The sequence below is a fragment of the Osmerus eperlanus genome, chromosome 26 (assembly GCF_963692335.1).
Source record: "Osmerus eperlanus chromosome 26, fOsmEpe2.1, whole genome shotgun sequence".
Lineage (NCBI taxonomy): Eukaryota > Metazoa > Chordata > Actinopteri > Osmeriformes > Osmeridae > Osmerus > Osmerus eperlanus.
The window spans coordinates 6,895,092-6,909,256 of NC_085043.1; positions in this window are offsets into that span (position 1 = coordinate 6,895,092).

The following is a 14,165-nucleotide window of genomic DNA, read 5'->3' on the forward strand; positions in this document are numbered from 1 at the left end:
CTATGTTCCGAGGGGCACAGCCAGGCCCCTGTATTCGTTCTGTCTGGACTCCATTTGTCGGGTTTTAAGTTTTGTCATCTCTGTGTCTCTGTGTTATGGGACTGTATCCATCAGTGTTGAACGCGGTCTCTGGGCTAGCTGCTCAACCATGCCAACACGCAGCGCTCCCGTATCCCATTCCAACACATTCCTCGTTCCTCCTTCCGCCTCTTTGTTCTCAGTAATCGACTTCTCTCAGTCCACACAAACAGACGGCGCCGGCGTCATTGTCGCCGATGTGTTCACGCGGGCGACACAAAGGAGGAGCTGTTGACAAAGGCGCGCACACAACAACAAAAAAAGGCGGCGACGCGAGCATTAACGAACACAGTCGCTTCCGACGACTCCATTAGACTGTTTGTTTGAGCGAGGCGCAGAGAGACGCCCGCGGTCAGATAACAAAGGCTCTCTTTTAATCTGTGTGTCTCCTCTCCACCCTGAAGATGGAGATCAGGTCCGCGTAATTATCCTCTGATTGAGTATTCATAAATGATTATGCCATTGTTTTCTATTTAATGATGCAAATTCCAACTAATTACCTTACGTTAATGGACGCGCTGAGCTGTTATGAGGTGCAGAATATTGCAATTTGCATAGTGTTTATCTAATGGCACCATGTGTAAATATTAGCTGGCGAATGTATGGATAATGCCCATTCGTCCTCCTCACCAAGACAAGTTGAAGGAAGTCTCTTGGTTGATGAATGTTTAAAGGAGAGGAATGAGGCAGATCCTCTGCATCAAGGAGATTAATTCAATTAAATTCCACCTTATCTACAACATGAATAATATGCAGCATAAAGCAAATCCGAATTCCACTGTGGAATTATTTTGTTGTTGGTGAGCAAGAGGGACTGGTTTGACAGGACTCTTAAAAAGTTTATGAATGGCTTGAATGTGCTTGTCAATAATTTGCAGAAAATGTTGCAGTTGCCCCCTGTGGGCCTGGATAGGTACACAGACCACAAGTGAAGATAAATACTGAACTTGTATTGGCTATATCTCCACAGAAGGTCCATGTTTTGAACATTTCTTTTAGTTGAAAAGAGAAAAAAGAAGAGCATTTATTTCTCAGGCTCCAACACTGACAAGTGAAACCGCCCATAGGCCAGCTCGACAGCAACACCACAAAACTCCAATTTTCTCCACTCTGAGTTTTGAAGGGCTGCACTCGTGTCAGATGTTGAGAGCAACTCAATATATGTCGCCTGCGTTCACATGTAAAATACAATCCTGTTCTATCAGTCTAGATATCCCAGTAAGGAGATTTCCAACGTGGCCATTGGCCAAACCCCTCTGTCTTATGTACAGTTGGGTCTTCCTTTCTGCTGTCGATAGGGTTAAAGAGCAATATTCATATGGACCAGATCCAGACCCAGTCTTCTCAACGCCTCCCCAGTCTGCCTGGGTCTGTCAGCCCACAGTGAGCAAGGCAGCGAGGGGACATTCTTGTTCTATGGGATGTCACAGTACTGTGTTTTGAAAACACACATCATTGCAGCTTAATTTCATCATCATCCGTCAAGCAATCCGGCTCGATTTGTTTTTCGTGGGAGCGTGATGTCTTTGAAGGGGGCGTCGGGCGAAACAGACTGCCTGCCTCAGTGGGTCCCAGTACTCCGGACCCTTCTAACAATGTTGTCATGCTCTCCTTCTACCACAAGTACAACTTCTCTGGGAGAAAAAAGCCCTTCTGAAATGATGTATATACATATTACATATCTACACGTATGTATAATTAAAAACACCGGAGGGGAGAGTGAAGGGGGGCGATGCTAGATTTCGCATCCCAAAAGCCATGTGGCCCTGACGAGAGACCATAAAAAGTAGATGAGCCCTCAACCGTGGATATCAGAGAGCATCATTCACTCAACAAAAGAAGAGAGAGAGACACAGAGAGAGAGAGAGAGAGCGAGAGAGAGAGAGAGAGAGAGAGGAGGCCGAACAAGTCACATGAGGTGAGAAACAACGCGTGGCGCAAAGCCTCTCTCTGTCGCCACACATCAAGAAGGCCGCGGGTTCGACTCCCCCTCGCGGCACCGTCGCAGCGCTCAGGGGGGCTACCTCTCACGGAGTTGGCGCGTTCTCCCCGCGCCCACGCCGGTTTCCTCTGCGAGGAACCCAAACCGAAAGCCCCTCTGAGTACGCCTCCCTCCTGCCCACGTCCCAGGCAGGGCGTGAGGCGAGCGCCTGGCTGCCTGACCGCTGAGGTGGCAGCCCACCGCTCCTGGATGTCCAGGACAGCAGCAAGGGCCAAAAGCAAAGATGGACGCCCCGCCGTGTGTGTGTGTGTCTGTGTGTGTGTTCCGGCACTCCCTGCACACGCGTGGGTGTTTGTGTGTCCCATGGGTGCGAGGTGAATCAGGAATTCTTCTTCTGTGGGGTGACCTCTTTTTTGTGTCCCTTCCACGGGGTCAGACAGCGTCCCATTTCAAGCAGGCTGGTGCAGAGAACGGCACAAAGCTTGAGGGATTGCATCATCAGAACAATATACCCACTGTACTGCCGCCACTGAAAATAGGCTGCACACAGACATTGACGGCAAACACACACACACGGATGCACACACACACACGCGCGCGCATAGGTTCAATGACACATTAACATGAGGGCTGACTGGACTCACTCAAGCTGAAATCTTGCATATTTGTTTCAGCCCTATACACTTTCCATTGTTTGTTTGTGAAATTAGTAAATCACCCAGCCTTTAGGTATTCAGAGGAATTCGCAGAGTGTGAATGCATGAAGAATGGTTGACATTTCCCCTGTAATCTGTCTGAAAACACAACATGCTTGATTGACAGACCTTATAAGGATTCTTATTTTTCCAATCAGCAAAGTAATTACAGGAGAAACCTCTGGGGCCCCATGTAATCTGGTTATGGCGGGAAGATCACTCACTGATACGAGAGGGGCCCGATAGCGCTACAGATATGCCTTCTGTGGACGTCAAACACACACCACATTCATTTGGGGAGAAATTAAAAGGAATAATGGAACTGACAACACAATTGACAGCTTTCCATCATTTTTAAGATTTATTGTTTGGTATTTTTCTTTATTGAAGTGAAGCGTGACAGAAAAGGCAGGGGAGAGATGCAGCAAGGGGCCCCGGGGCCAGATTCGAACCCAGGCTGCTGCGGTTAGACCTCAGCCTACGTGGAACTCGTGTACTAATCCGGTGAGCTATCACGGCACCCGATTTCCATCAGATTTGAAGTCGACATGGCTGCTACACGGTCCTCGTAAGAAAGAGGCATGGCTGTTATCGCTTCCCTTCCCACCTCAAGCGATGGTTTCTGAATTAAGGGGGAGAATACATTTGAACATCAAGCAGAGGGATCGTTTAATCGTTCCCCTTCTCTGGGAGCGTCTGTGATGTTGGAGTGTGTAAGACCCTTAATCCCCTCTGATTGGACACATCTGACTCACACAACACATGAGATGAGATTCATAATCCTAATCTTTTTCACAGACCCCCTCCGACCCCCTCCGACCCCCCCCCCCCCCCCCCAAACGAAGCCTCACATCAATCCTGTAAACGTTCGAGACATTGATTCCCGTCTTGTCTGGACCAACCGGACCGAATCTTCATCTATCACGGAAAGCATTACCAGTTATTTCCTGTTGACCTGGAAAAAAAAGACAAACGAGTCCATGGTACCTCCTCCACATGCTAAGTTCACTGGCGAGAACAGCGCTCGGGCTGTATGATATTAATGCCCACGTCAGGAGAGAATATACAAACAATAAACATTGAAATTCTCCGAAATACATCACTGCTTGGGTTTAATGAACCCCCTGTATCTTAAGGGCATGGGAATGCACATGCCTTGAACACGATATTGCCTGTTTGAGAGGGAACATTTAAATCATATTTCATTTTCTGGCACTCCCAGAATCCTTTGCCCTCCCCAGGGGGGAGGGCAGCTGTGGGGGAGGGAGGGGAGGGGGGATGGGGGGTGGGGGGCAGGGAGGTACAACGTGGTCCCCCTACCCTGCCCTTGACAGCAGCCACAGTGCCACACACAACAAAACCCTCTCGCACCGCAGCAGTGTGGTAGAGGGGCCCCGCCCAATCCCTGCAGTCTAGGAAAATTAGTGAAGGTCCATAGGTTGCTGTACCAATTATAGAAGCCTCGCAGCTCACTGCATTGTAATGTAGTGCACTGCGGTGTGCAACCAGAAGAGGAAAAAAGGAAAAAGAAATATAAACATATTAGCCTTTCTTTAAGCTCAGTGGACCATGTTAAACTACTGTGTCCTGAGGAAGTGATTTAATAACAGTTTCCTTCAGTTTTACACTGGACTGCATGTAAACTAATAAGATGGATATGTTGTCTGGGTCCTGAGTACTGGGCCACATTATTGGATGCAGAGCAGAGAGAATGTGACCACAATATGCATGATGTACATGGAGTGTGCGACATCTCATTAAAGCCGGACAGAGCTGAATCTTCGGCTTGTTATTTCACTTTCGTGGATGGAATTTGAATGGACGGGATCCTTTCAAAATCATTACCCTCCGCTACCCATAATGCACCTGCACCCAGCTACCCATGATGCACCCAGCTACCCATGATGCACCCAGCTACCCATAATGCACTAACTTCCTGCCACTGTCCTGGTGGTATTGTGTTGTATAGCGTTGTATTACACTACTGACTGCCAGGAAATATAAAAATTAATTACTTTCCATAAGCAGGAAGATTTAGACAGGTTTTTTCCACTCTCTCTCCTTCATAAATGCAGAATAATACAAAGTTTTTGTACCGCAAACTGTGTCTTGAGTGCTTTCTCAGACTTCAAATATCTTTAATCAATTTACCTGTGTCATCAGCTCTGTGAAATTATTAAATAAGCCCAGCGTGATCTTCGATCCACAAAGGAACGTATCAGAGTGTACTTCACACAAATCTCACATTATAACACCTGCTGTAAGAAACACTTACTCTGAGAGCATCGCCTTTCCCCTCTGCCTCCCCCCTCCACCCCCTCTGCCTCCCCCCTGCCTCACCCAGCCTACCTCCCCCCCCCCTCCCCCAGCCAGTGCGTCACAGTCCTGAACCTATTTGTCTTTGTTTACCCAACGTGAGCTTCATGGCGATGACAGGAAGCAGTCTATGCCCCGTGTTTTCACCCATCGGTTAGAGGCAAACCAGCAGTGACAGTCATGGTCCGATCCCCAATCTCCCAGAGTCCCACAGGGGACGTGGTGTGTTACACACCGGGGGTTATCACCTAGCCTCCTCGTCCAGGCACTGGACGGCTAATAACTTTAGTAATCATCAGCGTTACGTGTTTGTGAAAACACAAACACAATGCTATATACTGAACAGCTCTGTGTGGATTGGCTTTTTAGTTGCCCATCTGTCTGACTGCAGACTGATCTGTGGTGTTGGGATGGGTTAAAGGACTTTTCAGGTTCAGGTTGTGTTTTCCTCAAGGGCAAGAGTCATGAATAAAAATGAAGAGGAGAGTGGCTTTTCTCTTCTTGTTGAAAGTTTGTCCTTTCTCGTTTCAAGGTCTAGACAGCATCGGTTGGAATGTTTTATTATCTACAACATTGTTTGGATAGTCAATGGAGGAAAAAAAAAAGTGTATGTTCAGTGGCACTGTATCATTTGATCGGAATTGAGTCCATGTCTTTTTAATCATTGTAAGAGCAGTGGATAGAACTGTGCCCCAGTAGATAAGCAATCACAGTGACAGATATGTTTTGACGTGTGCCCATATCTCACAAGTGTCTCTTTGATGGACATGTACAGAATATCCCATGAATGGATTTTTTATTTAACCTTTAGGCAACCACAAAAGGCTCATTGAGATAAAAATCAAGAAAGTCCTGTTAAAATGGGCAGCACCTGGTCATCGCATAATGACAATACAACATAAAAAACACGATTTCTAGTCAAAGAACAACCAAAACCATGAAACGACAACTCTAAAAACATCGGTAGATCAGTAAATCAGCCTCAAATTCCTTAATTAATGACGGGAATAAACGACAACACCAATCTAGACAAGATCCTTCAGTTAAATTTTTTGGGGGGGAAGTTCAGAGCTAACGGAGTAGAGGACACGAAAGCACTTTTTCCGAATTTGGTTCTGCAACTTGGAACAGCTAACAGGATATGATCCTGTGAACGAGGAGGAGGGTACACATCACATTTCTGGCAAATAAAAATCCCTAAATGAAAGAATACAAGACCCAGAGTGACTTTGTAAATAAAAGTATGCCAATGAAGGATCCCATGAGATGGCAAGCCAACCCTTTTATATAAAGTGGCAGTTTTCAATACATTGTTTAACAGGCCATATCTTCCCTGCTCTGACATGATATCGTGTTTTGATAGCAGTGTAACTCATACTATTCAGTTATACATCTTAGATCCTGATCTCTGCACGTAGAAACACACTCCACACTTTATAACAAATTAAATGTTAAATAAGAAGTGAATTCATGTTGAAATTGTGCACTGAAATAAGGATAAAATCAGACCTGTCATTGCTATTTGAGCCGTAGCCAAACCCAACAGTGTGACCGTTCCCAGCACACACGGCCAGCCATATTAAGATAGTTGTTCAGATGTTTAGCCTAATTGATAGATTCTGTAGAATGTATTTAACATGATTCTACAAATGCTGACTCAGATGCTACTGTAACCCTAACCTCTAGGAGCTGATAACCACCATAACCATACTGAAGGAAGTAAAGAGCTATACAGTGTGCAGTGTTGCATCGTTTGAGCACCACTCACATCATTTTACATTTCCTCATTTTTTCCCTGTGTGATTTTCAACGAAGCCAACACTTGTGGATCAATGTGGATGTTGGGGTTGACAAAAAGCCAATCTGCTCTCTCTCTCTCTCTCTCTCTCTCTCTCTCTCTCTCTCTCTCTCTCTCTCTCTCTCTCTCGATCACAATTTCTGTCTCTCAAAATAGTCCTCCTGGCTGACAATCAACTAGAGCCACAGCTGCTATGAGTGCTACAGGAAATGCAGAAAGTCAAGTGCAGTTTAGTCGGTGACAGATATCTTCTCCATAGACGGCAGATACAACTGTTGCATTCCCAGTCACACCCCCACAACAACAAGCCCTTTGTGGGCCCATTGTTTTTCAGTCTGGTGTGCTCCATAATTACTTATCATTTAAACAGATGTGTATGTACAGGAAACTAGAATGAAGATTGAAATAAATGACTGATGAATCATGCATTAATTAGAGGCATGACAACCCTCAACATTTTGTTTGTCAATGTTACATTGAGTGAACACAGAGGCCATTTTCACCTAGGCCGCAGACACTTATTCAAGTTGTCCTTTCTCGTGCGGTTCCCATTTGTAAATACGGAAGAGGAAATGATCCAAAGTTTCAGTTCCTCTCTGAAGTTTCAGTTCCTCTCATGAAGGAGCCGACAGCTGAGGGTGACAGCATGATTCGAATCGTCAATCTGCTTTATCACCGCCTTACAAAAGAGGGACAATAAGCACAAAGAGCTCTGAGAAGAAGCCAAGAAAACAAAATGTTCCACTCTACTGTATCCTGATGACTGGCATAACAAATATGGACGGCGTTCTACTTTGTGACCTCGAAAGTGTCCTTTGGACCCTTTTAGTGCCCTCCTGAGAGCCTGTTGTGTCCACAGCTTTTTATCCGTGTGAATCACAACAGGAGAGCTATCAAACACACAGGGGATCAGGGGTAATGCAACGCTGCAGCCACAGAAAGGATTGTTTCCTGAGCATTAAAAGCTTAATGGACATCGAAAACGCAGACATCGACGCAGATGGCATGGAGATTAAATATGGGTTCAAGCAGGCCGAGAGAATTGGGAAAAACGCCCCAGAAGCGCCCCAGAAGACACATTGAAGAGTTGAACCACTGATTTTTTGGTGTTCTCTATGGACTATCAGGGAGATTTGCTGCAAAAACAAAAGGCAGGCATAACCTTGGCCGACTTGACTGCATCTGCGGATCCAGTCTCCCCAGTCCCAACTTTGATTCCGATGATCCACATTCGCCTCACACAAGCCTGTGCCACTGACTGGATTCGAGTCCACAAGCTCTCCTTTTGTACCCTTTTCATTCTGACGAGGATGTCCTGAAAGGGACAACACACACAGACACTGCCTTTAAATGCTGCAATTACAACTGTGAAGTGAACACACTTTGCAGGCATGGCGATTTCACCTAATCTGTTTTTAATGACCTAACGTATGATTTCCAAAGAGTACCGTAAGTCCTTTTGCATCTAAAGAAGGATTTAGGTTGCATATGGGCCTGATGTATTCTTGTGTCTCTTGACCGGAATGGGAGGCCTATTTGGCAGTCAGTGAAAAGATTTCCCACAAAGGGAGCTTTTTATTGGTTTATGCTGTGCTGCATTTAAGAATTCCAGACCAGTGTTGATGTGAAATTTAAATCGACGAATGGGGAGAGAGCGAGACGGCTTGCAGACAAACCCAGTAGCTTTTCAAGTAATAGTTTCACTCGGCAGAGTGATAGGTCTGAGCGCCCCCAGGTCTTCTGATACCTAGCCAAACGGAAGCATTCGTCAGCGCCGACTGGGAGTTCACGACGCTTCCTGGTTTCCCGAAGAAAGTGTCGGTAAAGCCTTTACACACATCGGTGAGACTTACACTGATGATACTTGCTGTGGAGAACAGGTGTGCCTGAGATACAACCTTTACGGATGCAAACGGGGAGGGAGGGCGGCTGACTGATGTTCCGAGTACAGCTGGGTGCCTTCAAATGTCTCGCGCGTGACAGCGGAATGAATGTCGGTAACTTTGACCACACCCCACCTTAAACCCAAGTGGAATATATCAAAATATTCAGTGTCTACGTGAGCAGAATTGCCTCTTTAAACGTAGCTATCTTTTAATCCTGTCTAATGACCCACTAATAACTTAGGTTCTTTGCATAATCAAGGCGGGGGGGGGGGGGGAGTCTTAAAAATGTCAAGCTGCATTCCAGAGGTCTCATTCCGATTCCTCTAATTAAGCTGTCGGGCATTTAATGATGGACTGTCCAACAGGCCGTCCACTCGTAGGCGGAGGTTTGGCCAGACAATCTGTCAGAGGGGATAAGAAACATCGCTGTCTTCCTTTGAAAGCATTACTTCCACCTTAGTGCACTTAAACACAGATTGGGTGCTCTTAAATACACCCGTCTCACTTTTCGTCCTTAGTAGACAGGCCATTTTGTGTGTTTTCTGTTTGATTTGTCAAACTTTTAAGACACCTTGAAGGGAAGGAAGTGTCCTTTCCCTGTACCTGTCCAACCATCTGAAAGGCCCTCTCTACAGGAGCACTTCCCATGCAGAAACAGCACTAACCCTAAAGGCAACCGTTTTCTAGAATAGACAGTGACAAAGCTGAACCAAATCGTTTTTTTGTCTGACCTTTATCTTTTAAATACCAAACCCTGATTGCACCCCAAAGTACTGACATTCAGCACAGTTCCCCTATACTCTGCTAATGTTCAGTGACAAATGTGTCTTGAAACCTCCAGATAAAGGATTGCAGATCTTTATACAGAAGAACAAACCTCTTAAGGAGTTCATTATGAAGTATGAACATTTTGACTTGCTTGTGCAGTTATTTGTTTAAGATATCTCCCCTCCCATTGAAACTGTGATACATTGAACTTAGGTTGGTCTTCTTTAACTGCAGGAAGATGTTCACTAGAAGTCGTGCGTTATCAATAGTAATATCAAAGATTATACCATACAGAATGATCCTAAATCACTGAGTTACTGTACCAGACAGAGTTACATTTACATGTAGTCATTTAGCAGACACTTATCCAGAGCGACTTACAGTAAGTACAGGGACATTCCCTTAAGGCAAGTAGGGTGAAGTGCCTTGCCCAAGGACACAACATAATTTTTCACGGCCGGGAATCGAACCGGCAACCTTCTGATTACTAGCCCGATCCCCTAACCGCTCAGCCACCTGACTCCTTACCATAACGAGTCACCACATACAGCCGAAGCACTGTTCATCTAAATGTTGCTGAATGTCCTGCTTCCTGTACATTGCTGGGGTGTTCTGAACATAGAACTGAAGGCTTAGCTTCCTGTTTCTTTCGGCCTCCCTCTTTCTAGGTCAGGGGCTTCGAGCACCGAGGTACTGAGTTAATGGATGGACTCTTCACACCACAGTGAAGATTGAAAGCTTGAAGAGTTTAGTTGGATTATATTGGCCATTAAGGAGAACAAAGCTGTTCAGAGAGAATTTGTTACCTGGAATACGAAGAAGAATTTGCGACGTCATTTTGTTTTACAGTAACAATGAAAAACTAAGTTGAAAATAAACATTAGAGGGTGTGAGGAAGTAGTAGTTTCAAAGCCAAAATCTGCTGTCTGGGTCGAACAATCCATCAAACTGTGTCTCCACTGGCCTGTAGCCACTGACAGCAGAAGACCAACAGATTCTCTTTTTTTCCATTTCATTTCTCAATACATTATGGTTTTACTCGATTTTAGGTCAATTGTGCCCCTTGCCTTTGAAACTGACAGGAATAATCGGTCTGGCTTGACACGGTTTGAGGATTAAATTGCCGGGCGACACAGGAGAGACTCTGTGTCTCTGGCATGTCTGACAGGAGGTTAGTTAAGCAATTATGAAAACTAGTGGTCCAACTCACAGGACTCAATGCTAGCTCTAACATAATAAAAACATATCTTTTATCAATTACTGATCTTTTGTTAAGGATTAGGATTGAGTTTACTGTATGTACGTGCATACTGGACATATACCGTATGTGTGTGAATGTCAGTGTATGTGTGTGTCTAGATGTGTGAATGCCCGTCTGTCTGTGCTTTTTTTTGGTGTAAACCTGCTGGTGTTTTGGGGCATAACGTCCAGCGGAGGAAAGCATTGTTGAGCGCTGACGTGTGCAAACCAATTTCTGGGACTCCCTGAGTGATGTGGCTTTAAAAAGGCCCAGACAGTCTGCTTATAATGCCTCCATATAGCTGCCGCACTTTCTCGGTTCATCAACGCTATATGCCAATAGTGATGGATTCTCCTGGTCCCAGGCCCAGCATTAGATATAGTATACATACAAATCTGGATTTTTATGGCCGTCTCTTTAATCAATAGACATTTTCTCCTTGTATTCTGTCCCTTCATATTTCACTGTGTATTCTCTGTGAGCTACTCCCCTGTGGGCTAGAATCTGAAATGTGCTAATGTGTTACAAGCCACTGAGCTGCATCAATTAATATACAACATCTATTTATGCTAATAAAAAACTGGTATTTGTTTTGGATATTTTGAGGCTATGTGTTAATTGAATTTCACCCACATCATGCATGCTTCCCCTGCTTGACCAGTAAACATTTCTTAGAAGAAAGAGGCTGCTTTCAAATTCTTCTGCTCCCGGCTTTGGATCCTGGTTTATCTTGCCAGTGCAGTTCATAATACCCAGTCCTTTTGATATCTTTTGGGGAAATGTTTGAAGATGCAATTGCCCAATGTAAATTGTATTTATGTATCAGGCCCCTTTTGCGCCACTGTCTAAAAAGCTATGGGTTGGATCAGGAATGACCCGAAGCTAGGTTTGAAACGACGATTCCTCCCAGCTGAAGTCACAGCATAATTATGTTGCTTGGGTGGGTTCCATTACCTGCGTTTGAATTTCTTACTCTTTAGCTGTATATGGGGAAAATCTGTGAGTGTCCGTGCGGACCATTTATCATTCTGGGATAGATCCAGCCAGTTCTGCTGCTGGTTAAAATGTTATGCTGAGTTTACAGATTGCAGGTAGCGCCTTGTAACTCACATCTATCTCCTCTTGTTGAATTGTGGCATTGGTGCTTCATCAATCACCAGTATGGTTAGCATCCAGGGCCCGAACGACAAGTATATGATCCTACGTCATGAGATGTAATAACATTACAAAAACACTGCTCCCTCCACATGGCTTGCTGGATCATATCTGGTTCAATGTACACAGAAAAGGCCTGTATATCAAAAGCGGTAACTTGTATAAGAAGCCAAGGATTTAAAAGGCTGTGTCCTTGCCGAACAATGGGAGGGGAATATTGAGTTTGGCCCCATTACAAATTCAACCTTTTTACAGCTGTAGGTAATGCTCATTGATCTGTGAAATTATGAGCTACCATTAGAAAGGGCCTACTTACCTCATAACTCAAACAGGCTGAACTCTCATTCATTCAACCGAAAACTTAAAACCTGTGCGGCAATTTACATCAGAATGTACAGTATTGATTTTGAAGAGGGCGCTCGAAAGTGGTTCTCCACCTATGAGGATGTCCCCACTTGTCAAAGACAGGCAGGATGTATTAAACACAGCAGATACTTTCATCGACTAAAAAATTCGGCCACACACACACATCAACCACTTTTCACACAATAGGACATAACTATTGGTTGACATCAATAATACACTGGAAACTGCAAGATAGATGGAATTTTATTGAATTAATTGTAGTTTCATCAGGTGCAATTTGTAACCATACAACCTGCCTAGCATATCGGGCAGTGACTTTATCATCTGCATTTTAATTATGAGTGTTATACATCAAAGTGTAACACATAAAAACAATGACATGGTTCAATCACAGTCCATTTAGCATCAGAACTTTGCCGTTCCATATCGTTTGGCACATACAGTTTCTATGGAAACAGATCATGTAAGCATCGCTGTAGACATACCACAGAGCAGAGTTGGCCAGCTGCATTGCGTCAGGTAAAAGACATTCCAGAAGTCTCCTTGAACTTTCGCTGCACCAACATCCCACCGCACATCCTATTAAGTGCTTAGATTGATCCTGGGTTCGTTTTCACGCTTTCTGTACTCCCAGAAGCAAAACCTGTGATTACTGCAGGGATACAATATTATATATGGACAGCATCCAGTCAGGGAATTTTAAGGACACCATGTCCTGCATTTTTAATGTAATCCCAATAGGAACTGAACACATCCTGATATTAAGACTGTCCACGTTTATCAACAGCTAAATTGGAAAAAATTGATTTGGGGTCTAGGTCAAAGGGGATGACAAATTGCTTTTTCCTTCAAGCCCTTATCTGTTCAGCTTCGTCAGTAACAATCTAATGATGTTCCACCGTGCCCAATACCAGCAGAAGGGTTGGCACCAAGTAAGTGTTTACGAGACCTTGTATCGTTCAAGAAGAATCTCAAATCCTATCACGGACGTAATCATCTGTGGTCTGCATTTGCTTTCCTGGACCTTTTCATGTCCTAACTGTGGCGAGGATTCCCCGTCTTATGATGAAAAAGATTTGGGCAACGTGAAATACTGCAGAGTTGGTACAGTTTGTGTAGAGGGCCCTTGATAAATGAAAAGCATCTGAATTGTGGCAGGCTTCCGGAAAGACTATGGGGAGAAATACCATTAGATTTAGTGACATGGGGAGCATATGTGACCCAATAAATAAACATAGGAAGGTACACACACACACACACACAAACACACACACACACACACACACCTTTGGGAAACCCCCTTGTCTGTAATTGGGTGATAACCCTTTGGGTGGAGTTTACTGAAAGAAAGCATAATGGTGTGAGCTTTGAAGTGAAGCATTGTAACTTGTCAAAACTACAGGAACTCAGTCATGTAAATTATTACAAATGATTTGGCCTTCCAGTCAGTGATAGGATTCAGAGAGACAGACCGAGAGGGAGAGAGAGACAGAGAGACCGACAAACTTTTTAAAACTAAAGGACTTAGGTTTTGGTTAGAAAGCGAAAACGTTTGAAGTAAAAATGCACTTTCGAGACGCAGACAAGGTATGTGTGTTAACCTGTTTACGCTCCTGTTTCGCCCGCGAGACAAAAATGCTGCCTCCCCCTTCCTCAGTTACGACGCACTAAATTCTAAAAAATATATTTTTTAGACGCTACACATGTTATACATCGTTGGAAAGCTACGATTCTTGTGCTTCCATTGAAATAAACCAATTCAAGATCAAGTCGCAATAGCAAGCAAAGTCAACGTCTTTTTCCGGTGAACATTCCTTCAACAATGCCAAAGAAAAAAGTTGTACTCACCCTAAGTTGTTCAAATAGGTCCAGGTGTGCAAATCATGCCATCAAAACTTGATCTGCGTAAGTCCCAAGGGTT